The sequence below is a fragment of the Triturus cristatus genome, chromosome 6, assembly GCF_964204655.1.
Source record: "Triturus cristatus chromosome 6, aTriCri1.1, whole genome shotgun sequence".
NCBI classification, from domain to species: Eukaryota; Metazoa; Chordata; class Amphibia; order Caudata; family Salamandridae; genus Triturus; species Triturus cristatus.
In genome coordinates this window covers 1,912,618,255-1,912,646,020 of record NC_140589.1, presented here as the reverse complement: position 1 = coordinate 1,912,646,020, position 27,766 = coordinate 1,912,618,255, and positions in this window count along the sequence as shown.

The following is a 27,766-nucleotide window of genomic DNA, read 5'->3' as shown; positions in this document are numbered from 1 at the left end:
GCTTTATATACAGATGGCGAATTTTCTGGTATGAAAATGCAACAGCTTGATCCGATGACCCTACAAGCTCCGCCCCTATCGGCCAGGATAACGTCAAGGACAAGACGATTTTGAAGCACAACAATCCGCATAGCAGACTGCTCTTCTGTTAAATTGCCTAAGGCGGAAATAGTTTCGTTCACTACTGCTTCAAGGGTTCTGGTTAATCTACGTATCAGCTTACTATTGGTAACTGTACCTATATAGGGAAAGAGACCTTTATTGAAATCTGTGTATTTTTCCCATGCTGTCTCAGTGTAATCGACAATTGGGAGATCTCTCTGCTGTCTATTGTGTACTAAATGAGTATTTCTAAGATAATCAGGAGGAGCTAGGAAAACAGGTGGCAAAAGGAATCCGATGTAGCAGGTACCATCCCAATCTAGAGGTAGGCGTACATATGCGGTCTGGCCACATATAAAGTAGGAATGACGAGAAGCTCTAAATGTAGACTTGCCTTGATCACTGAATTTTATTACAGTGGTGCATTTACTATGGCCCATGTGTATGGAGCCTTTCTTTCTTATACATAATTCCCCTTTTACTGGGAATACGGACATGGCGGGCAAGATTGGTGTAGCTTCAGATTCAACGTTCAGGATCATGAGGTTAAGTGTAAAATTACCTAATCCATATACTTCATTTTCTAGATCAGTTCCTGTTCTTTTGGGAAGTCCCTCCTTGTTAGGGTAGCAGACTTTAAGCAAAACTAAGTTCAGGTTTCCCCATACCCAGTTGTCTTGATAAACTGCGGAATTCGAATCTAGGGAATTAATCAAACTAAACCATGCTCCACAGGAGCCATTGTGTGTGAACGGATAGAGAAAGAGGGGCAAAACTCCCTTATAGTTCTGATAGGGGGGGAGTCGGCCACAGACCCAGCAGTCTGTAGCATTGCTAGTCTGATGTGAATGGTGCAGCATCTGAATAAAGGTATTGTTGCGTAAGGCAAGTCGATATGATAGCTCATAGGATGGCAGATCACTAAATGTGTGCTTTATGGTATCATTAGTGGAGGAGTATAAGAGTGAGGCAATAGGAGGAAAAATAGCATGTAGTATTAAGCTGATACATATTATCGTGATGCACATCTTGCTCTTTTTTTTTTTTATCAATGTTATTGTCCAAGATCTTATGCAAGCCAGAATACATGTTCAACCGCTTCACCACCTAGTGGACTTAATTGATCAAACGGGTTCTGACTTCTTAGATCAAAGTTTAGCTTTGTGGAAACTTCTGGGGAGTCTCCTCTAGAAAATGGTGTTCAAAATCCAAAATCCAAGTTCAAAGTCTTTTTCCTTTGTAAAAGAGTGGTGAAGGTGCAACCATCTTTTCCGCCCTTTGACTTTAACGGCCGTCCCCGTGGTCCAGAGCACTGACTTTGGCGCCTTCCATCCAGGAGCGATGGAGTATTCTTTGACCTGGGTGTTGTCAGGGAAGGCGGCAGCAACCTGCGAACAACAAGAGAGTAGTGCAGACATCAAGGAAGCCAGGTAATCTGTCAGCATGTTATTATCAACATCAGTAATCTTTTAGGCATTGGAGTGCCCCACATATTTGGTGGTCTACCAAAGACCACTTCATAGGGAGATAAGCCTGTTCTAGAATGAGCTACCATTCGCATGTAAAAGAGGGCAACCGGCAGGGCTACCATCCAATCTACACCTTTGTCTGCGCAAATTTTTAATGTCTGTTTATGTCTTTCTACAAGGCCTGCTGCTTCAGGATGTCGCACACAATGGAATTTCCAGGTATACCCTAACAGAAGGGACACCTGCTTCATTAGTACCAGGACATATTTGTAACCTCTACATCTGTTTATTTGGATATAATCCATTTGGAGCACTTCAAAAGGGTGGTCAGGTGGATGGAATCCACCTTGTTCCATCGGAATGCCTTTACCTGGATTGAATTGGCAACAGATCATACATGTTCTGACCTTTTGTTTCGCTGCTGCACGCAGGTGCTTGTTGAACCATATATTCTGTAAGCTATCTATCATTGCTTTCTCTCCTAAGTGTGCAGGACTATGTGCGGTATTTATAATCACTTGTACCATCGAATCAGGAAGAAACCATGTGGATTTGCCCTTATTCATCCAACCCTGATCAGTCAGTACCCCTCCTTGTTCCGACCATTTCTTTAATTCGTCCATAGTAGCATGTGTCTGTAAGTCTTGTACATCCTTGGAAGGATCCCTAACTGTCATGGCTTTGGACACTTATTGAACCTGTAACTTTGTCATGTCTAGTGGGGTCTGAGCTGTCCGTTTAGCTGTTCGGTCTGCCAGATCATTGCCTTGGGAAATTGTATCTGTGGCTCTAGTATGTGCTTTACATTCTAGGATAGCTATGGCTGTTGGTAAATGTATTGCTTCCAGTAGGGCTTGAATATGGGGGCCATGCTGTATCTTGGCCCCATGAGAGGTCAAGAAACCTCTTTCTCGCCAGAGAATCGGTGTAAATGTTTACTCTCAGGTGCTTAGCTCTTATGCACGCTTGTGTCAGGGCGATGAGCTCTGCTGCTTGTGCTGACAATATGTCTATTCTTTTAGTCTCTATTATTACAGTATCAGTAGTCACTGCATATGCTGCCACTAATTCTCCCGCCCCTGTCCTCATGCATGAGCCGTCAACTTATAGTGTTAGGTCGGGGTCTGGGAGTGCAACGTCTGTCAAGTCTTGTCTTGGTTTAGTCACGGTATGTATTACTTCAACACAGTCGTGTGGTGAAACGCTTTCTGTACTGGAGGGCAAAAGGGTAGCAGGATTCAGTATGTTGCATCGTCTGATCTCTATGTGTGGTTGAAATAACGTTGGCTCATAGCCTGTCAGTCTAGCTACAGTCAGGTGTTGTGTTTGTGTCCGGTTCAAGAGAACCTCTACTGCGTGTGGTACTTGTACTGTCAGAGGGTGGCCCAGCACTATCAAGTCACTTTGTCTTATGGCTAAGGCCGTTGCTGCAACTGATTTTAGGCACGCAGGCAAAGCCTGTGCTACTGGGTCTAATGTACTAGAAAAATAAGCACAGGGCTCGTGTTTTCCTGCATGATCTTGTGTTAGGACAGATAGTGCTGTTCCATCCCGCTCTGTCACAAAAAACATAAACGATTTGTTGTAATCAGGGTTTGCTAAAACTGGTGCTTGACATAAAGCTCTCTTTAATTCTTCAAATGCCACAGTGTGTTCTTGTGTCCAAGGGAGGACTTTAGTAGAAGCTGTATTAGGGGCTTGGACTAATTCCCCTGAAAGATCACAATAAAACATGAGAAAAAAAGGGGAAAGCACCATACCTATTTCCTCTGCTTAATTTCTAAGGGGGTTAATTACTAAGGGGCTTAATTTCTTAAGGGGCTAGCGGGAAGCGAACATCCTCAGGGGCCAGCAGAAAGCCAATATTCTCCTCCTTCCCCCCCTTTTTGACAGGAGGAAATCTGAAACAGATTTCACTGCTGTCAAACACTATCAAACCCTGTGTCTTGTCAACACTATTAATCCCTGTGTGTAGCTACTGGGCGTAAGCAAAATTATAGGAGATACACAGCGTATTTGAAACGGCGAGAAATCCTTCAAATTAATGTACAAACCTCATTGTGTTAGCTCATAAGCTGGCCAAATGACATCTCATATGCAAATGTCCCTATTACATGAACCTACACCAACCTGAAGTCAATATTAATGCTAGGAGGCCCTAATAGGAATGCTAAATTACCTAAATATTCGGAAAACCAAGTTTAAGAACAGTTGTTAATGTTGATAATTAATAATTTATCTGCTAAAGAAATCAGTAATTCTGCAATAATTTCCACCTATACAATAAACAGCCTAATTTAAAAACAAGTCAACTTTTGGGGCCACCACTTACAAGAATGAGCTTACTAAAGCAAACTTTAAAAAGGAAATCCTGTCAGATATTTTCTCATTACCCTAAATACCGAGCCTCATTTGTCACTCTGTGGTGGCAGTCCTTATTTAAAACAGGCCTTTCAAGAGTTAAGATGCGAGTGCACAGATCATAATGGTTCCTTAATGTCCAATCTGGAAACATATGACCGAGGCTGCCTGTCTATAAGAGAAAGGCAGTTATGTGAAAAATATTTTAGTCTTGCATAGCCTTTTTCTTTTGTTTCATTCATCTCCAACACCAATTAGACATACACTCATAACGTGTTGTCCGCTATTTTGACAGCATGATAATGGTAATATCATGTCTGTGAATTTTAGTAATTGTGAACAAGTTCCAGCCAAGCGCTGTGCAAAGATTGCCGTCGTCACGACCATCTCTGTACTTGCACAGGAGAACTTTGTATTTAAACGCTAAACAGACTGGTCAATACAACACAAAAACAAAACATATATAAAATACATATGCCAAGCCATCAGTATACCAAGCACAGAAAGCATAGACAATTACACTAACATATATAAATGAGCAGTGATGCGCAATTATAGTACCTACAGCTCAGAGGCGAACACTCTGGCCTGCTTAATTTGTCAGGCTTATAATCAATAACTTATTTACCTGCCCTATACACCCCCATCTGAAATCACCGTGTCAAGTTTGACACACAGAATCAGCAAGAATAATCAAAAACGAAGAACACACGAACCTGTTTGTTTTTTTTTTTTTCTTTTCATAAAAATGAACTATGCATCTTCGTCAACACAATGTACCCTAATGTCCCAGACGAAGACGCACCTCTCATCTCTCCCCACAGACTTTTAACCACTGGATCATTTATCCAATGCAACTGGTGGCAGCTTGTGGCCACAATTCAAAAATGTCTGAATTTGAAAATCGTTTTTATATAGGCACATAGCCCTTAAAATTCCAAGCAAGAGCAACATTTTACTTTCTGGCCAGAAGCAATATAACAATTGCTAAAAAATAAAACAAATCTTCTCTATAGACATTTCCCCGGGGCACTTGTTTAGCACAGAATAGACCAAGGGAATCTTTCTCGACTTACATTTCTCAGCTGCCCTGTCTTATCAGAGAAGCTAAAAATAGCCCCTCAGCGCGGCCTGAGCCTGGGCTGCCAGCCAACTTTTTTGTTGTTCCGGCTGCAGGCATTACACAGATGCGATGTCAGAGAAGCTTTCTAAGCAGTGCCTCTGTTCTGCTCCTCTCACCGGCCCCCACCTACACTGGCTACAAGGTCAGAATCTGTCTCCGATTTCTGTATCACATACTGCTCTACACAGCCCCCACCTTCTCCTCACTCTGAAGCTGTCAAAGACAAAAAGACTACTCAATTCCATAAAAACTGCAATAATTCGCTCAATTGAAAAATTATTTTTACATACAATTTGCACTCAGGGGGTCATAATCTCACCGACTTGACCCAGCACATTGGCTCACTGGACCACCAAGAACACAAACCTGTATTCTTGAACAATTTGCAAATTCGAAATACCCACAATTCTTTTTTCAAGCTAAACTTTTTCAAAAATTACTTTTTCGTTAGCACTTTGTACATTAGGGGTGTCATCAAATCACAGGTGTTGCTCCTTCTCTAGCTACACCCCTCTCAATTTCCTATTGACAACGTAGTCAAATGTTGGACCATGTAAACACCAGCTATGCGCTGTTCATTTGGTGGGTGGCTCAAGAACCTTTGGGCTACTATATCATTATTATATATATCGTGGTACTTGCGGTGGCACTCTAACTGGTCTTTCTACTGGGGCCACTCTTGCTAGGTCCTCTGAAAGGACGGGATAAATACCAGCAACGTCAGTATTTCTTTCTCTGTCAGCCTGCGCTCATTTTACCTGCTCCACTTCCTCCTGTAACATCTTTTCCTTGGCTTTTCCAGACTCCAGTCTACTTCTCTCTGCTTCGTGAAACACTTACTCTGACCTCCTATGTGACTCCTTGCGCCAAAACTCAATGGCATCCTTCCAAGCTGGTCTACATTTTCTCTTTCATAAGAGTGTTTCGTTGTCTATCTACTTGTTCTGCTTTTACTCGGATACCTTCCTCAACTAACACGTTTTCTCGGGCTTTGTCTGAATCCTCCCTACTTTTCTCTTCTTTTCTGAGAGCTTACTCTGTGCGTCTATGCTATTCTTTACGCCATAATTCAATGGCATCTTTCTGTTACTGTCTGGCTATCTTTTTCCATAATTCTTCTTCTACTCTCATGATGCAATCTGCATCCCATGTCCCAACTGCGGGCCACCTCTGACTTTCTGGTAAATCCTTGGTGTAGTCCACCCATAAATCAAGAAATAATACGGCATCTAGGCCATGCTTATGATACATAAAGTACCCTGGAGTGTCCCTAGGTGGAATGGGAACAGCTTCTTCGAGTACCCCTTTTCTAGTTTTGATCTGTCTTAATTTTGAAAAGAGCGGCATTTTTAGACCTCATTACTTGAACACACTTAATACAATAAACACAATAATGAACAGTCATTCACACCACAATATGTAGAACGTATTTAAAACATTTAACATTTAACATTTAACGAACAACAATGGCCATTAGGGAACTAATCACTTAGCATAATACTCGACACTAACTAGGTGATTCTGAATTATATACTAGACATACTAGATATACTGCTAAACAGTACAGATACACTGCTGAAACAGTGCAGACCGGATTTGTGTACCCAAACCCGTCTTGACCGGCACAACCTATGTGCACGTCAGAACGCCTCCCCGGCAATGGTACTCACCGGGTAGCTCGGAACGGAAGGCCTCGGAACTGAACTGGACTGGACTGGACCGGACTGGACTCGACGCGGAACTTCGGAACTTCGGAACTTCGGAATCTGGTGGGCCTCTGTATACCTCGGACACAGCTCTCTCGCAGGTGGGCTCTGGGTAGGACAATCTGCGTTCCTCACCGCCTCGTATGGATGCCTGGTCGCAGTCTGTCCCCTTCGTTGGCCTGAGGGAGTTGGCGGGAAGACCCGCGACGTGCGCGCTTGAAGTCCGTCACGGCTATGGAAGGGGGCAAAACTGGACCTTCATCTCCGGCGTGTGGGGAAAGAGATTAAACTGTTCGGGCGCCATTATGTGGTAAATAAAATATTACGCTCTATGTATTTCAGAATATCAATAGGATTATGCATAAAGCAAGAGGCTGAGTCTGTGGTATCAGGTTCATAAAGGGATTTATTCCAATAACTCGAGTCAAAGGGAGAATATTTCCATCACCAAAATTGGATCTGGAAAGGGGCTCAAAAGTATTCTCAATATTCTCAAAACATTATTCACAGAGTACAGTATATATACATTTCTCAATTGTACGTAAGCAAAAGAGCAAGAGAGAATGAGATAAGAGCATGTGGGCGTGTAAGTAGGCGTGAAGGTGGGCGTCCATGTGGGCGTCCACTTGATGATAATGGGTAATTTGTCATGTGTGGGTGGATACCTGGAGAATCCTGCAATGTCAGCAGAAATATTTGGCAGAGATGCGTGCACAGTCGCATGACGTGTGATTGACGTGCAACTAGAGGGAGAAAGGGACTTGACATTTAGCTCTACATGTGGAGACAAAAGTCTGGGGTTATGTCAACCTAATCCCAAATCATATCTAATATCCTATGTTTAAAGAACTGTGTTATCCAAAAAGAAAGGTCTCTCGAACAAAATCTATTCTATACTGACTGTGAGTGCGTGTACAAGCGTCTAAGTGTCTACACTAGATGCGAGGGCAGAAATCTTCCATAGTAACAGGGCTATGAATTACTTGCATAAAGACAGAGAAGCCGGGCCCTTTGCTCGATAGCTGGAAGAATGTTTACTTAAACTACTAGACAGGAATGCATTGGGTAGGGAGCGGAGCAGATAATCTCGAAGGTGAAATACAGTTTTTGGCAGGCGACGGGCTGGATCAGGCACCGTTAGCCGCGCAGAGAGTGAGACAAAGTTTATGGTCACAGATGCAGGCTCAGACTGGAGCTTTCAGAGGCAGAAGGCAGGAAAAGGCTTGATGACAGAATCAGGGCCTACTCGCCTGGACTGAAAAATGGGATAAATGAACCATATAAAGCCGGTGGCCTTTCATACTTAGAAATAGAATATCCGGCCCATTCATGGCGGATCTGAAAGAGGACATGTTGACGGTGGACGCACAAGTGTTTGCGTCTTCATAACTGGAACTGGAGGGAACATACATGTACTTGTGATTTATACATGAAACCGTTGGGGTCCAAGATAGGGGACATAACTGATCATAAAAATCCATATTTCCACACTCCCCTAAGCCAATCACACTTCTCATGTCTTAATTTCTTCAAAATTACAAACATACGCTGTTATGAACTTAAATCCAAATGTAGGATCTCGCTAGCATAACACGAGAGCCAGACAGGAAGTACAACCCCCTGGTACTGCATACAGCGGATTGTGTCTTCAGCGCCCGTTATCTGCACTCGAGAGCTGTAAGTTTGTAAACAAAATAATAAATACAATATACATACTGTACTGACTTTATTATCAAACATTAGCATTCAATAATAACTGACGAGGTGAAAAAGAACTCTGTACAACAGATTATAACAAAATGTATAACACCGTGATCCTGCGAACCTCCCGTGAATGCGATCACACACCTTAAAAATAGATATACCTAGTGAAACCATATAGTTTACAGTAGAGGAAAAACTGATCAGTGTCTTTTTGAATTATAACTATGAAGTTTATGAAAAGATACATAAAAAGAATGAAAATATGAGTTTTCAATTAAAATAAACCTTAGAAATTTACTGAAAAATCAAAGGTTAAAGTAACGTTATAGTTAGGTGAATTTCTCAGCGACAACGTTACGTCGGGATTCCTGACGTATCTGCCATTACGTGCGACATGGCGCACTGTACAATAAAGGCAGCACATCCATCATGTCGCAAGGAGGGCGCACTGAAAAGTGTTGCATCGCTGCTTTCACGCAGCGATGCAACACTTTTCATAAATGAGGCCCTTAGTGTTTAAGACTGTATGTATAAAATGCCCACTGCCAAAAACACGCTTTTTCAACTTTGTGAAGGACTCCCATCCTTAACAAGGGCACATTTTAAGGTTTCTTTTCTCACAAAAACAGCTAGTGCATGACTATCAAATTTAATTGTCCTCCTTTATTCCTGAACAAAGGATACATCGGCTCCTTTTAGGAAGCCTAGTTTTTTACCCCACACACACATTGGACTCACTCCTCAAACAAATGTTTGTGTCTTTCTCTACTCTTACATTTTGAGCATACCAGCTCAGTTCAGGAATACAATATGTAAGACTCTTGTATATGATTTGCCCTTCAAATAACGAGACCATCAACGCTGAGAAAGACTTCTGTAGCTGACATGGGCACTTTTGAGAATGTTTAAGCCTTGTTTAAGAATTTCTATTTTACACTCCTAATATAAAAGGATGAACAAATAGATGTTTCAACTTTGTGAAAATTTCCCATGTTTCACTTGGGCACATTTTGAGAATGTGTCTTCCCATAAAAAGGCGGATGTACCACTGCCAACTTTTTTTCTACTCTTGCACAAAGGACTGCTAGCTCCATTCTGGAAATCCACTTACAGAATTTGTGCTTGCAAACACAGTAAATGTTCAAAGTTTGTTAAACAAGGTTCATGTCAGTGGTGCTGATTTTAGAAGATGCCACATCACACCTCTAACAATCGATAAATTCCACTTCTCACATAAAGAATGAACCAACACTCAAATATATATATACATTATCTACTGGTGGTCGCCAGTAGATAGTTATAGTTAGGACCGAGTTTCCATAGGAAACCTGAAAATTCTATTTTGAATAACTTTGGCGCCGGTTGACGAATCCTCGCGAAATTTTTGAAACTAATGGGGCGCTCTGCTCTGCTCGTACCCTGAAAGTCTCGGGGTGATTCGTCAAGCGGGGGCCGAGAAAAAGGGGGGGGTCCCAAAACGCGTTTTCTCCATGGATTTTTCCGTAGGATCTTTAGTCGCAGCTACAGCCCGAACGGCTGAACAGAATTACGTGAAATTTGGCAGAGAGATAGCCATAGGGTCAAGGAAGTGCCTTTTGCAGGTCTGGTGTAAATCTGTTCAGTATTTTCTGAGAAAATAGCATTTAAAAGCATATCAATATCTATAAGCGCGCAGCGTGCGCGCACTCTGCAAGCCCTGTGCGCGCACCCTCCCGTGCGCGAGCAAAATTTTGATTGGTGGATGGATGTTAGTAAACATTCGAATCGGTCGAAATCAGGAAGTGTCGGCCGCCATTTTGTCTCTCGCAGTCTGAGGGGGTTAAAAACAAAAGTGGACAACGTGAAAAGGGGGCAGAGTAGGGAGTTCTTGACCCCCTAGCCATTGTCAGGGGGTCCCAGTAGGACCTCGATGGCCAAAAAAATAAATTTTTATGTTTAAAAAAATATCGCGGAGTGCGCGCACTCGAAAAAAAAACCTTAAAAAAAAAGTTTTTAAAAAAAAGTTTGTGTTTAGATATTAGGTGGCTCTAAAAAGAGCCCTTGTGTTTATTGAGTGTTTTTAGGTACCTACAAGTATGTACCGATGCAGAGTCTAAAGTGCAAGAGGAAGTCTCTGTTCCCTTCATCATTGAAGTGTACACCGTCTCCTCTATAAATGTCTTGCATGTTGTAACGTAAGTTGTTGTGGTATATAGATCCCATACCCTAGTCTCTGAGGAAAGCAGAAACAGACTTATTGACGTGCTTCCTTGCTTTGTCAATCTGTGGACAAAATTGGTTGGACCAGTTCCACTTTTGCCTTTGGCATATATTAGAAAATACAAAGGCAGTTTGTGGAAAAAGTGACATCAATTGCTCAAAGGTGTCCTTAATATGCATTTCCAGACCTACCCCAGTTAAAGTGCCTAGGTCATTTCCACCACAGTGCACAATAATAAGGTTAGGGTGTGGGAGATGTAGAAAGGATTTCACCAAGGGCATTAATTGGTGCCACTTTAACCCTCTCTGACCAAACCATTTAATGTCTACATTAGGCAAAGCAAGGTCACTCACCATACCTCTTTTTTCTGCATACGTTTCACTCCAGAAGACATAGCTATGACCTACAATCCACACAGTGAACATCTTCCAAGCAGATCTGGATGTACTCAGGAGGTGTCTTTCAGTAGAATGGCAATATGAAAAGAAAGAAAGTTGAAAAATGGAGGCAAACATACTTTTTTTTAAATTAAAAGAACTCATTGGTTGATTCAAACCATTTTACAGTTAAAACTAGGCTGCATGTTTACATTTTTACAAGCATGTTTTGTATTGGTTCAAAAAAATGTGTACCCACAGAACATTAGTTTGGATTTGCTGTTAGGTTTGAAAAGTCAAGCACTCTTGCTCTTTGGATTTGAAACATTGTGTGCTGAACTTCTGACCTCTCTGCTCACACCAGTGTTCCATGACCTGTTGCTATGCTAGCAGGTAGAAGTCATGTTGGGGGAAGGGATCTATTGGAAAAGGGTTGAAATTTTCAACCAATAGAAATGTGTGATTCCATTTGAAAAAATGTGGGAAGGAATGTGATTTGAAGTTAACATGTATATGTGTGAAAAAAGAGAGGGAAACTGTGTCATTTACTGGTTCTGGTGAGAGGAGAGAGGTGTACAGCTCAGAGATTCTGGTCTGATAAACTGCTGTGTGACTGCCACATTTCTTTCTCAACTAACTCATTTTAAAGGTGAGTTTTGAGTTTGAGAGGGGATGTATGTGGTGAGTTTTGATATAAATAATAGAAATTTGATTCTTGTTTTAAAGTTGAGTTTTACATTTTGTGTTTTGGGAGATATTTAACTGTCTTGAACATGTAAAATATTATGTAGTATGTCTTCACCATTAGTTAAGGTGTACTGGTAACAATGAGGAATACTGTTTTGTGCCTAGAATCAAACCATGAGTCTGTGTACAGACAGAAATTGTTGTCAGAGATTTAATTTGTGTTGCTGTTGAAAAGTAAGACTTGCAGTTGTAGGAAAAGGACAGCTTCTTTTTAACTGTAGCATTTAGCAGAAATCACTTTCAAAGAAATGAGAGGCAAATGCAAACACATTTGAAATTACCATGGTAGATTTTCATTCTACTTTAAAAGTTGTGTATTACATTTTATGTTGTGGAAGATATGTATCTGCCTTGAACTTGTAAGATATAATGGAGTATGTCTTCCCCATAATTTAAGGTGTGCTGGTATTACCCAGGAACACTGTTTTGTGCCTAAAACCACACCATGAGTCTGTGTGCACACAGGAATTGTTGTCTGAGATGTAATTTGTGAAGTTGTTGTTCTGTAAGACTTGCACTCCCAGGAAAGGGGCAGCCTGTTTTCTTCAACTGTGATGGATAGCAGTCAGCACAAATCAGTATTGCACAAATGAGAGGCAATTGCTAACACGTTTGAAATCAACAGGGTAGATTTTCCTTCCAACCTTGCAAATGCAGAGGTAGTTGTCACATGTTCAAAACTCAAATTAACCCTTACCACACATGCACTGTTACATATATCTCTGCAGTCTTCATGCAGTTGTGGAAGTCTCCTTGCTCATCTCTCTTGCACCAGACAATACACAGTCTCCAGAAACACACTCTTTGCACACACGCAGCAGCTTCTCCTACACTCCCATGCATACTACTCAGCTCTGTGTGGTGTTTCAGATAGCAGTGTATAACGCAAACACATTCAACGTCACCAAGGCTCATTTCCTTTGCTCTAGTCTAATCACTCACCCAGGTTCCACATGCTCATGGTATGAAGTAGCTGTTAGGACATGTGCTGTTTTCTGCCTCTCTACACTATAAGGAAAATGTGTCAGGCTCTTACAGTAATTATCACTTGCTCTACCACAGTAGTAAATGTACTTTGAAATTGCCAATCAAATACTGTTTTCTGCCTAGAATCACACCATGAGGCTGTGTGCGCACAGGAATTGTGGCCAGAGATTTAATTTGTGTTGCAGTTGTTCTGAAAAACTTGCACTTGCAGGAAGGGGGCAGCTTCTTTTCTTCAACTGTGGTGGTTAGCACTCAGCAGAAATCACTAAATCACAAATGAGAGGCAAATGCTAACACATTTGAAATTATCATGGTAGATATTCATTCTACTTTAAAAGTTGTGTATTACATTTTATGTTGTGGAAGATATGTATCTGCCTTGAATTTGTAAGATATTATGGAGTATGTCTTCCCCATAATTTAAGGTGTGCTGGTATTACCCAGGAACACTGTTTTGTGCCTAAAACCACACCATGAGTCTGTGTGCACACAGGAATTGTTGCCTGAGATGTAATTTGTGAAGTTGTTGTTCTGTCAGACTTGCACTCCCAGGAAAGGGGCAGCCTGTTTTCTTCAACTGTGATGGATAGCAGTCAGCACAAATCAGTATTGCACAAATGAGAGGCAATTGCTAACACGTTTGAAATCAACAGGGTAGATTTTCCTTCCAACCTTGCAAATGCAGAGGTAGTTGTCACATGTTCAAAACTCAAATTAACTCTTACCACACATGCACTGTTACATACATCTCTGCAGTCTTCATGCAGTTGTGGAAGTCTCCTTGCTCATCTCTCTTGCACCAGACAATACACAGTCTCCAGAAACACACTCTTTGCACACACGCAGCAGCTTCTCCTACACTCCCATGCGTACTACTCAGCTCTGTGTGGTGTTTCAGATAGCAGTGTATAACGCAAACACATTCAACGTCACCAAGGCTCATTTCCTTTGCTCTAGTCTAATCACTCACCCAGGTTCCACATGCTCATGGTATGAAGTAGCTGTTAGGACATGTGCTGTTTTCTGCCTCTCTACACTATAAGGAAAATGTGTCAGGCTGTTACAGTAATTATCACTTGCTCTACCACAGTAGTAAATGTGCTTTGAAATAGCCAATCAAATACTGTTTTCTGCCTAGAATCACACCATGAGGCTGATGAATACAGGCCCCAGCTAGGCCCGCAGGACACAAGGGTTCGCTCTCCTGTAATGGAATCTATAAGGAAGTTGGCACGGAAACTGCAAAGTACAAAGACAAGGTTTATTAACCCTTAAGGGTGGTCCTACAATCCATACAACACTCTTCAGCATTGCATAGAGTAGCACAAAGAACTTGCATACATGGTCCCCTTTTATACACAATAGAGGGGCTCATAAGTGGGTGGACACAACATGAGACTGAGAATATTACCTTTTATGGTCATTTTCGATACTGAATCAATATATGGGCGGAGCTGACACACTCCTTGAGCCCGCGAAAACATGGTCAAGCAAGGCTAACTGATAACAGATGTGGTCAAGTCTGGGCATGCGCCAGACGGACAAAGGAGCTATTTATAGACTGTTACTAGGCAGATTACAAGGGCAACTAACACAGAGGTTGGACTCTTCTCGTGGTGAGCATGCGGAGACATGACAATACAAAATGGAGTCCGAACTTCGGTCAACATAACAGAGGAAACATGCTCTAAAGTAAGGGAATTAATGTCTTTAGTAAATGCTTAATCACATCGTTGTTTCAATTTACAACAGACGACCCTTTCAGCATTTACTGAAGACATCCGGTTTGTTAGGATAATCATCATATATGTCAATTGTCATCATTTCTTCGACTTCTTTAGCTAAACGTTTCTGATGAGCAACATCGGCAATAGCTTTCTTATCAGGGATACAGAACGATACACATAAGGAACAGAGCAAGGGACCACATTGAACACAGATACAACAGGAAAACAAAACTGCTACAATGATACAGAGACCAGTTAAGACCTTCCACCCCCAGGCAGTAATCAATGCCCAGAACCATCCAGAAAAGGACCAAGTGCCGTTTTCTGTATGGATTTCGGCTGCAATTTTATGCAGTCTGTTAATAGCATTATAGACTGACGGCGTGTGGTCAGGGATAAACACACAACAGCTACTTCCAATAATTTTACAAGCTCCACCTCGATCGGCTAACATGACATCTAATACCATACGATTCTGTAATGCAACAATTCTAGTAATTTGCAATTCTTCCGTAAGATTCCCAAGAGCAGCAGCAGTTTGGTTTGTCACAGCCTCTACCACTCTTGTTAATCTTCGAACCTTCCTACTGTTTAAGTCAGCTCCAACAAAGAAAAACAATCCTAAATTAAAATCAATATACTGTTGCAGACTGGTATCAGTCTGATCTACATCATCAATTGATAGGGTACGTTTATACCTATTTACAGTCACATTATTCAATAATTTCAAGTCTTTATGATAGGATGCTGGTGCTAAGAATACAGGAGGTAATAGGAATGCCACATAGCATACCCCAGACCACCCAGCCGGCAAATGGTAATAACCTTTATTTCCACACACAAAGTACGTATTATGGGAGGCTAAAAAGGTACTATTGTTCAACCCATCGATGTTCAGAACGGTAATACAATCACTAACACCAACAGGAATAAAACCCACACTCTGGACACACAGGTCTGCTTGAGCTTGTGCCACTTGAATCACAAATTTGTCCTTTCCCACAGTGTCTCTAGTGTTCGTGAAGATGTAGGGAATAGATTCATTGTCTGGTCGGTACTCTTCCCATTCCCAAATTGTCCCATTCGCTTGCGGATACCCATTTTTATCCTGGTGACATTCTTTGTTGAGTCTGAAGAGTAATCGTCCCACTGTCGGTTTCCGAGTGGCGAAAAGCAAAGTGTACCATGCTCTACAAGAGCCATTATGAGAGAAAGGAAGTGGTATGAATGGCGTTCCTCCTTTCTTCTGATGGGCTGGCATCATCCCACATATCCAACAGTTCGTAGCGTTCGTAGCAACGTGGGTATGATGCAGCATCTGGATGAAAGTGTTATTCAAATAAGACTGTCGATGCTTCAACTCTTGATACGGTAATGTATAAAAGTAGTGCTCCTCAGGCACCGGAGTTGTCAACACAAGTAGTTTTCGAGCGGGAGTTACATCCTCCACAAACCATGTGGTTATCCCAACAATAGCTACTGTCAACATGAACCCTGATGCACAAAGGATTTTCTTTTTCTCCATGTCAAAAATAAAAACCCAATATCTTCCTGAAACTAAAAGTTTGTCAGAACTCTTCCCCTTGGGCAGCGGTCGATTTCTTCACCAGCGGGCCAAGACGGGTGTCGCTACACTAATGCAGGGCTGATCCCCCCCCCTTGCCTCATTGGCTCTCCGTTTCACTAACCCAAGGGCCGTTCTGACAATATGTCCCGGTACTGGAGAACTCACTTCCTTGGTCTAAGATGATATCGCCTTCCTCCAGGAGTCGCGTGGTCCGGAAAGAGCTCCTTAGTGGCGTTTGGCTCCGCAGCACGGCCTGTCTCTGCAGCCAGGATTTCTCGTTGATCGGTCAGTACAGCAGGTTCCACCAATCCAGGCGGCACCTTCCGACAGTGCAGGGAATGGATCCAATTCTTTCTGTTGGAAACTCGCACAGCCGTCCTCGTTGCAAGGAGGACCTGCTCAGGACCCACCCATCTCGGTTCCAAGCTGTTCGTTCTGTCGAAGATTTTTACCATCACATGGTCGCCAGGTCGGAGACCATGTCCTTCACCGGTAGACCGATCAGGGAGCGCCTCTCGGACCTGTTGATGAATAGAAACCAAGTTATCCGTTAACTGTGCCAGATAATCGTTCATCATTACACAAGGTACATCGTACACGGCCTTAGGTTTTGGTGGACCCCAAATATTCATTGGGCGTCCAAAGACAATCTCGTATGGTGTAAGACCGGTTCGAGAGTGTGGTACCGACCTAATTGACAATAACGCCAGCGGCAAAGCATCTGGCCAAGTCAAAGACGTCGAAGCTTGAATTTTAGCGATCTTGAGCTTCAGTGTACCATTATACTTCTCGACTAGTCCCGCAGACTGAGGGTGAAACACTGCGTGGAACTTCTGGGTGATGCCCAGGCCCTTCAAAACATACTTTATAACATCCGCTACAAAGTGGGGTCCATTGTCACTCCACAGAAGCCTACAAACGCCATATCGAGGGAAGAACTCCTTCAATAGCAGCTTCGCAGCAGTCATTGCAGTATTGTCTTTCGTAGGGTACGCTTCAACCCATTTACTGAAGGCGCAAACCACTACTAGAACATACTTCAAATTGTTACAGCGCTCAAGCTGTATGTAATCCATCTGCAAAACCTCGAAGGGTGCAGTAGGTGTCACAAATCCTCCTGCTGGAGTTCGGGTACCTTTCCCTGGATTATACCTCAGGCAGATCATACAGGTCTGCACCACCCTCTTTGCCGTGCTAGCAATCTCTGGATGCTCCCAAACTTGAGTAAGCAATTTCACAATTGCGGAAGCTCCAACATGTGCTAGCCCATGTGCCATCTGTACGAAAGCCGTGGGTAATTTCCATCTATCCATCTGCTTATTTCTCCAGCAGCCCTCGTCATCCAGTTCTCCCTCGCTAGCCCATTGTTCCCGCTCTTTATCAGAAGCGGTCCTTTGCATTTCTCGCACTTCCTCCTTCGCATCATGCCATCTTTCCACCTGTGACTTCACCACATACATGGCAGTAGCACCGGGCTGCATCGCAGTCTCCCGTGCCACTCGGTCTGCTAACGCATTCCCTTCTCCAACTTTATCAACTACTTTCCTATGGGCGCTACATTTAACGATTGCAATTTTCTTCGGATATGTCAATGCAGTTAAAAGGTTGTGAACTAACTCTCCATGCATTATCTGTACTCCATGTGACGTTAAAAACCCTCTCTCCTTCCAGAGCAGGCCAAAGTCATGCGCTACTCCGAAGGCATAGCGGCTATCTGTATAAACATTCACACATAATCCTGTACTGAGCTCACATGCTCGTGTTAATGCTATCAGTTCCGCTGCTTGAGCTGATTTCTGTGGTATGCGTGCTGTCTCCACTATCGTTTGTAATGTGGTAATTGCATACGCTGCTGAAGTCGTACCATCTGGTAGCTTCAGGCATGATCCATCCACCCACAGTTCTCCATCTACATCTGGAAAGGGCGTATCCTGGAGATCAATACGACCCTTTGTTTGTTCCTCAGACACGAGAATACAATCATGTGCTTTCCGTGCTTCGGACTGAGTCTCGGGGTATGGCAACAATGTGGCCGGGTTTAACGTTACGCACCTTTTTAACGTAATATGAGGAGCCAAAAGCGTCAACTCATATCCCGTTAAACGGGCACTAGTCAAATGCTGCGTCTTTGTTTGATTAAGCAGGGCATCAACAGCGTGGGGGACTAATACCAACAACTTATGAGATAACACAATTCCCTCGCTTTGGCGTATTGACACAGCTGTCGCCGCAACCGAGCGAAAACACCCTGGTAATGCTCGAGCAACAGGATCAAGTACAGCCGAAAAATATGCACAAGGGCGCTGCTTATCGCCGTGCATCTGCACTAAAACTGATAACGCACATCCATCTTTCTCATGCACATACAACAAAAAAGGTTTTGTATAGTCAGGGGTCCCTAGCACTGGTGCTGTACAAAGGGCCTGTCATAGCCGCTGAAAAGCAGCGTCACATTCATTAGACCAAGGGATCGGGGTAGGCGTGTCTTTTGTCAAAAGGGCTAATAATGGCTTAGCTATGTGTGAAAACCCCAATATCCACTGCCTACAAAAAGAAACAAGACCCAAAAATGCACGCACATCCTTCTGCGTGGACGGTGTCGGTGTGTCCAGAATTACTTGGATACGGTCTGGTGTGAGTGCACGCCCCTCCTTAGACAAAAGGTGACCCAGATAAGTCACCTTTGGTCTACAGAACTGCAATTTCTTCTGAGATACTTTATGATTGTGAGATGCCAAAAAGGAAAGTAAGGATAACGTACTTTTTTCACACAACTCCAGGGTGTCAGCCACCAGCAAGATGTCATCGACATATTGAATGAGGGCGACCCCCTCGAGCAGAACGAAGGAATCCAATTGTCTTTTCAAAGCCTGACTGTAAATGCTAGGGCTTTCTGTGTAGCCCTGAGGGATCCTACAAAAACGGTAAGATCTATTATTTAAAGAAAACCCAAAAAGGTATCGACTATCGGGATGAATGGGAATGGAAAAGAAAGCATTTTTCAAATCAATAACTGAGAACATGGTCGCCGTAGGCGGGACCAAAGTAAGCAACGTCGTGATATCAGAGACCACTGGGTACTGAGGTATCACGATCTTGTTTACTTCTCTCAAATCAATTATAAACCGATAAACCTTGGCGTCCGTATCCTTTTTCAAAATGGGGAGAATCGGACTATTACAGATGTTGTAGGGAACTTCCTCCACTACTCCCACTTTGATCAAATCCTGCACAATCTGTATGAGAGCCTCCTCCCCCTCCTGGGAAATACGATACTGTGGGAGGCGCGGTAACACTGCCCTCTCCTGAACACTAATGTGGACCGGCGGAATCACCATTTGTCCCACATCAGTATCCGAAGTGGCCCACAAAGCACGAGGGAGGGTAGCTAACAGAGCATCCTCTGTGACCACACACATCCGTTCAGACCGGGGGTAATTGTCATTCAATATTACCCGCACACCAGCAGGGGAGCAGCGGATCGTAGCCCTAAAATGCTTTAACATATCAAGGCCCATAATGTTATCCGGCGTGTGCGGGGCAAGCAGAAACGGGCAGGGTGCAGAAAAGGAATCAACCTGAAATGTGAGGGGCCGAGAAAGAGGGCTTCGGGAGAGTGTACCGTCAAACCCTACCGATGTAACCATTAAGCCAGATGGGGGAGCCCTCGGAACCAATTGTTTAGACAGCGCACTACGTGTCGCTCCTGTATCCACTAGGAACTGATCAGTAGAGCCCAAAACTTCAGCTGATACATAAGGACCCTTCTGATCAACCGGCACCTCAACTGATTCTAACCCCCATCCAACGCATTCCTATGCATGCTGGGAATCATGGTACCCAGAACGATCAATCCCCGCCACTTGATACTGGTTCTGGCGATCGAAAACATTTGGTCTATCTCGTTGTTGCCCGGCAGGGTCAAAACGAGAGTGATCGTTAGAATTCCCTCTAAAATTCGAGAAACCCCCTCTACCTCTCGAGCCACCCTGACTATGCCCCTGACGCGAAGCATGCAACGCCGGGCAATCTCTAGCCCAATGTCCCGATTGTTTACAATACGCACATTGATTCCTATTCAAATCAGATCGGCCCGAGGGAGGACCATAAAATCCTCCCCTACCCCTATTAACACCCCGTCGGGGCGGGCCATATACTTGTGCCAACATCACCTTCGTTTTTAGATCTTTCGATTTCTTCTCCTCCTGTCCCTTCGCTTCTTGCTCCTGACGCTCATAATACTGAGCTATAGTCAGGAGGGCCGTCGGGGTCGCAGAGGACCAAGAACTCTCACTCGCTTTTAGACGGGCCGCAACTGCCGGCAGCAAATTAGCCACATATTTATCAGCAAAAAGGTGTCGACCCGTATCATCCGTAAGCGACTGGCCACTAAAGTCATGAAACGTCTCCTCAAAGCGCGTAAAGAAGTCTGCAACTGACTCGTCAACTTTCTGCTTACATGAAGCTAACATATTCCAGTCAATCTTTTTAGGGGGGATGATCGTCTTCAGCTTAGTCAGAATAGCAGAGGGGAGATCTAAGATAATCTGTGGTGGTTTCTGTGCGGGCTTCCGGTCCCTATCCTCATCTTCAAGCTCAGACCATCGAGCCTTAAAAGCAGCTGTATCATCCACCTTTCGGACAGATCGCCACATATCCGGTGGTAGAATAAGACCAAAGAACAGGTCTATATCCGCTAAGGTCATAACGCAAGAATTCAAGGCCCCCTCGACTTCTTCGTAAAAGGCCGCTGGATTCTTGCGGGGATCAGGTAGTGCATTCTTCAATGCCATAACATCAGCTCTATGCCACGGAGTATAAACCCAATTATACACAAAATATCCCTTAGCATCAGCAGAGGTGATGTCCGGGCTAGTCCCCGCTCCTTTAGGAGGAACATACAAAGGCGCCGCCTCTCGCATTGGCTTAGCATGCACTATGTCATTCTTATCTGACTGGGAGGTGGATGAATGGCCCTCTGCGGTACACGAATCCGACTCCTTCTCCTCCTCCGCTCGCTGGCGCGCTTTTTCTTTAAGATTCAGCATCGCGTCCCGCAATGCGAACAGCCGCCGTGCCGTATCAGGCGCCTTAGAGGAAGAGAAAACACCGTTACGCAATGCTTTAGCATCCAATACCACATCGTCAGGCTCAAAGACACTGGAATATTTCCGGAAAGCAGCAATCACTTCATCAGCAAAGTGACCCAAAAAATACAATTTTTCTCTATCCTGCCACGGCGCCCAAGAACGTAACAATTCATCCAGGGACACCTTGCCCTTGAGTGCACGGAAAGAAATTTGCCGAAGCTCACCCATTCGGTCAGTCGGTAGCATGGACCGCGTATCTACCTTACCCGGAACCGGGTCAGAATCTTGTGGCCTCGGGGCAGATGCGCCAACATAAGGGGGCGGAGAGCGATCTAGTAAATAAAAATCATCATCAAGATTATTAAGGGCAGGATAAAGTGGCTGCCGAACAGCATATTGACCCGAGACTTGCAGCCTACGCTCTTTCTCTTGCCTCTCCGTATGTTCTCTTTCGTCCCGACGCTTCGCTTCCTGTGCTCGCACATGATCATTCTTCCGTTGTTCTTTATCAAACAGCGCCTTCTCACGTTTCTCTCGCTCACGCACTTCCTTCACCCACAGCCGCACACACTCAAACATATCCTGACGAGCACGCCGCTTACACATACATTGTTCCACATACTCAATCTTACGCATATCAAACGAGCCATACAAAGGCCATCGTAACTCAGGATCCTTCTTAGTATATTTCCTCCATACTGTGCTGTACATTATGGAAGAAAGATTTGGGAAAAAGGGGGTGGTGATGGACAGAGTTTCTGAATGATGCAGAATACTCTTACCAAGTCAAGAGATCATGGTTTTAATCCATCACCGTTATTTAGCTCACTGCACCATCCCAGCTCAGAACCTGGCTACATGCAAATTAGTCTGTACCTGTCCCAGTGCATGATGGGAACAGGGCAAACCAAACTACCAAGCCAATTCTTATACTGGGAAGGAAACAAGCTTCCGGGGACTCAGTGTGGGAGGGTATGCTCAGACGTGAGTCCCTTGCTCATTGCACCATCAGGATTCAGGCAAGCCGGGCCGACGAAGGCTGTGATGCCAGAAACCGGTCCCCGGAAGCTTGTTTCCTTCCCAGTATAAGAATTGGCTTGGTAGTTTGGTTTGCCCTGTTCCCATCATGCACTGGGACAGGTACAGACTAATTTGCATGTAGCCAGGTTCTGAGCTGGGATGGTGCAGTGAGCTAAAAAACGGTGATGGATTAAAACCATGATCTCTTGACTTGGTAAGAGTATTCTGCATCATTCAGAAACTCTGTCCATCACCACCCCCTTTTTCCCAAATCGTTTTTAACCACACTCAGTGTGGGAGGGTATGCTCAGACGTGAGTCCCTTGCTCATTGCACCATCAGGATTCAGGCAAGCCGGGCCGACGAAGGCTGTGATGCCAGAAACCGGTCCCCGGAAGCTTGTTTCCTTCCCAGTATAAGAATTGGCTTGGTAGTTTGGTTTGCCCTGTTCCCATCATGCACTGGGACAGGTACAGACTAATTTGCATGTAGCCAGGTTCTGAGCTGGGATGGTGCAGTGAGCTAAAAAACGGTGATGGATTAAAACCATGATCTCTTGACTTGGTAAGAGTATTCTGCATCATTCAGAAACTCTGTCCATCACCACCCCCTTTTTCCCAAATCGTTTTTAACCACACTCAGTGTGGGAGGGTATGCTCAGACATGAGTCCCTTGCTCATTGCACCATCAGGATTCAGGCAAGCCGGACCGACGAAGGCTGTGATGCCAGAAACCGGTCCCCGGAAGCTTGTTTCCTTCCCAGTATAAGAATTGGCTTGGTAGTTTGGTTTGCCCTGTTCCCATCATGCACTGGGACAGGTACAGACTAATTTGCATGTAGCCAGGTTCTGAGCTGGGATGGTGCAGTGAGCTAAAAAACGGTGATGGATTAAAACTATGATCTCTTGACTTGGTAAGAGTATTCTGCATCATTCAGAAACTCTGTCCATCACCACCCCCTTTTTCCCAAATCATTATGGAAGAAAGACCATGCTTCACATACATATCCCTATTAGGAGTCCCCTCTGGGGGAGCCGGAGCAGATTCCTCGAGGTTCAACCGGTTTCCAAAGCAGCAGCACCACTTACGGAGTGCGCTAAAAGCAGGCATGCTCAGAAATAATGCAAAATATGCAATATTATAAAGAAAATGGCACTTAATCGTTGCGCCGTTCAAAGTTACACCGCTCCGGAGAAATCTCTCCACATTACCTGCCTATATGTGTTGCAACGCATATATTTTCACAATAACCAATACAAAATATGACCAGTCATCACAAATCAAAACTCAAATAGCCAGACCAGGCTTCAAAAACTCGGAGCAAGTACCGTACAACGGTTCTTACCAATCAAGAGTCCAGATTCCAACTGCCAAGCTCCAAAATCGCCCAAACGGCTTTCACGGCAGGACCGACAGAAGAGGTCTCAGTCGAGGACCGGCGCCACCCAGACGGTCAGCTCGGAAGGGAAGGAAGAAAAACCTCGGGATGCCAGGGCTAAAACGCCGCTGGCAGTGATCACATCCCCGGCCAAATTCCTCACCTTCGTCGCGACCAGTCCTTCGAGCATCCGAGTCGCCGATGAGCCCCACGTGACGGGCGCCAATTGATGAATACAGGCCCCAGCTAGGCCCGCAGGACACAAGGGTTCGCTCTCCTGTAATGGAATCTATAAGGAAGTTGGCACGGAAACTGCAAAGTACAAAGACAAGGTTTATTAACCCTTAAGGGTGGTCCTACAATCCATACAACACTCTTCAGCATTGCATAGAGTAGCACAAAGAACTTGCATACATGGTCCCCTTTTATACACAATAGAGGGGCTCATAAGTGGGTGGACACAACATGAGACTGAGAATATTACCTTTTATGGTCATTTTCGATACTGAATCAATATATGGGCGGAGCTGACACACTCCTTGAGCCCGCGAAAACATGGTCAAGCAAGGCTAACTGATAACAGATGTGGTCAAGTCTGGGCATGCGCCAGACGGACAAAGGAGCTATTTATAGACTGTTACTAGGCAGATTACAAGGGCAACTAACACAGAGGTTGGACTCTTCTCGTGGTGAGCACGCGGAGACATGACAATACAAAATGGAGTCCGAACTTCGGTCAACATAACAGAGGAAACATGCTCTAAAGTAAGGGAATTAATGTCTTTAGTAAATGCTTAATCACATCGTTGTTTCAATTTACAACAAGGCTGTGTGCACACAGGAATTGTTGCCAGAGATTTAATTTGTGTTGCAGTTGTTCTGTAAAACTTGCACTTGCAGGAAAGGGACAGCTTGTTTTCTTCAACTGTGGTGGTTAGCACTCAGCAGAAATCACTAAATCACAAATGAGAGGCAAATGCTAACACATTTGAAACCAACAGGGTAGATTTTCCTTTCAAACTTGCAATGGGAGAGGTAGTTGTTACATGTTCAAAACTCAAATTAACCCTTACCACAAATGCACTGTTACATACATCTCTGCAGTCTTCATGCAGTTGTGCAAGTCTCCATGCAGATCTCTCTTGCAACAGACAATACACAGTCTCCACAAACAAACTCTTTGCACACACGCAGCAGCTTCTCCTAAACTCCTATGCGTAGTACTCAGCTCTGTGTGGTGTTTCAGATAGCAGTGTGTAACGCAAACATACTGAACGTCACCAAGGCTTATTTCCTTTGCTCTAGTCTAATCACTCACTCTGTAACACATGATTATAGACTCAAGAAACTGTTAGGACATGTGCTCTTTTCTGCCTCTCTAAATGATAAAGAAAATGTGTCAGGCTGTCACGGTAATTATCACTTGCTCCACCACAGTAGTAAATGTGCATTGAAACTGCCAAAGAAAATAATGCTTTCTGCCTAGAATCACACCATGAGTCTGTGTGCACACAGGAATTGTTGTCAGGGATTTAATTAATGTTTCTCTTATTTTGTAAGACATGCACTCATAGGAAAGGGTCAGCTCATATGATAGGATTTGAAAAGCTTGAAAAAAAAATTATAATGAATTATAATTACAAAAAGGTATTTTTTTTTAGTTTCTTGCAGGTATTGCTGAGCAACAGTGAAAAAATAAAAAAAGGCCTTTAAAGACAAGAAAGAGAAAAGAAAAGCAACAACAACTATATTTGAACACAACTGGAAAAAAAAATAGGAGGAGAAGCTTGTGATGGCAAAAAGAAAAAGTGTTCTGGTAAGCAAACTAAGGATTTTTTAAAAAATATCTTCAAAAAAACAAAAAATGCAAAAAATATATGCAATAAAAAACAGTGTTTCAAGTACAAAGCAACAACAGAGTCGACAGCAAAAACAAAAAGCTAATTTACAATCAGAAGTAAGTAAGAGTGACTTAACAGGAAAATTAGATTTTAAAAACATTCGTAGAAAAATGTTTCAGAGAAAAGTGATGTTAAATTTGCTAAAGGATGTGAAAAAATATAAGAAGAAAACCAAATTTATTAAGAAAAAAAATTCATTGAAACCATTGTTACTAAGGCTTTGGAAATAAAAAGAAAACTTTTCATTTTAATTTTGAACAGGATGCGTAGATTAGATAAATTAGTCAATGCAATGAAGTCACAAAGCAAAAGGAAAAGAGAAGTGAAAAAAAGTAACTTTTGTAAAGTGTTCTTAGGAGAATGGAAGCATAGTTCAAGTACTGAACTATTTTTTAATGAAGAGAGTTATCTTCAAAGTAATAGTTTGTTGCATGCAGTTGACACCAATGGTAGAGCATATGAAGTTAGAGATGGTTGCGTGATGGAAAAGGAGAAAATGGTTCTAAGAAATGAGGAAGAAGTGATGGCTGCTGAGGTTATGGGGAGACGTCCAAAAGCCCCAGTGTACACTTGGAATTGTAGTAGTATTTGTACTGTGCGTCAGGAATCTATTGATAAATTACGTGACTTTCTAAGAGAATATAGTAAAAAGAGTGTAAAACAGAAGATTAAGGTGCTTCAAAGACTAGATCCATGCAGAGTGAGAGAGAATACTGGTTTGCAAGGACATTCTCTGGCTTGTCTTTCTAGGAAAGTTTGTCAAAGTGTTTTTCACAATTTAAGGATGCTGGCAGTACATCATACTGAAATGAGAAAGTTTGTGAGAACATTGTATTTTGCTAAAAGTCCAGCAGTAAAGTTAAATGAGTTGAATAATGCTCTGTTCCGTGGATCTGTATCAGATGTAGTGAAGGTTACTGATGAGATTCAGTTTTGTTACTTTGGTCCAGAACAAGAAAGTGCAGAAAAGGACACAGTTATTGAGGAAAATGTGGAAGAGAATGTAGAACTCACTGTTAGTAAAAATTTTGAAGATGAAATTACAAAATTTACTATCATCTCTAATGAAAGACCAAATATTACTTGTATTTGTTGCCGCAGAAGCCATTATAAAATTCAAACAAGGAATGTTGATCTGTATAAAAAAAGTGAAAATGAAGATAATTATAAGTGGAAGGATTTTGCAACATATATATTTCTTGAAAATTGTTTTGAATTGGGTGAAGATCAGCGTATTTGAAAATACTGTTATAATAAGTTAGAAGAAAATAGAATGCCAGCTAGAGCTGTACATAATAATTTAGAATTGGTTGCTATTCCTGTCGAACTTTCTGATTTAAATACGTATGAGTTTATACTCATTCAATGAGTTCATCCGTTCCAGACTATAGTACGTATGGAGCCCAAAACCGGTAACTTACCTCCTTCAGATTTACTGAGAGGTTTAAAAGGAAGAGTGGTGTATTTGCCATTGGATTTGAAAAAAAATAAGGAAACTATTGATGCAGATACTTTGGAAACTGAACCATTAGTTATTCTGGTTAATGGTGTACCTACAAAGAATAAGAAAATTTGGCAGGAGCTGGTAGATGTACGGAAAGTACAAAGAGCAAATTTATATTTGAAAAGGAATAATAATTGGTATGAATCAATTTATATAGATGAAGATGAAGAAGATTTACAATAAGACGCAGAAACACCAACTGGGCAAATTGAAACAGTGGACAAGTCAAAAGAAGAAGAAATTTATGAACATTTCAGCATACATCCTCTTCATTCAAAAGAAGTTATGGCAAACACTATTGATCTGTTTCAGATGAAGAAAGCAAAAGGAACTCCCGTGAGTGTATGGGAGAAGAGCTTGGAAGCTCGATGTTTTCCCCAGCTGTTTCCTACAGGAAGAGGTGGACGATACGATGAACGCCCAGTACAGATTCCAGCTTCTGAGTATCGGACTACAAGATTATATGCAGAAGATTCAAGACTTCGTCAAAGTATTCCTTATTTGTTCCATCTTTTATTTGAAAGCGACTTGTCTGCACTATCTTATGCAGTAAATCACATTTTAAAAAGTGGAGTACATCTACATAATGTGTCTGCTAAGGATTTTATGAACAAAGTGCAGCAGCGAGATGATCATTTGGAATCACAATTGATCAATCTGATGGCTTGTCAGCGTGGGACAAATGAATATTGGTACCGACGCCATGGAGAATTGAAATGTATGTTACGGAATTTAGGAACTCCTACATGGTTCCTTACCCTAAGCTGTGCCGAGTACGCTTGGGATGATTTACTGGATTTTCTG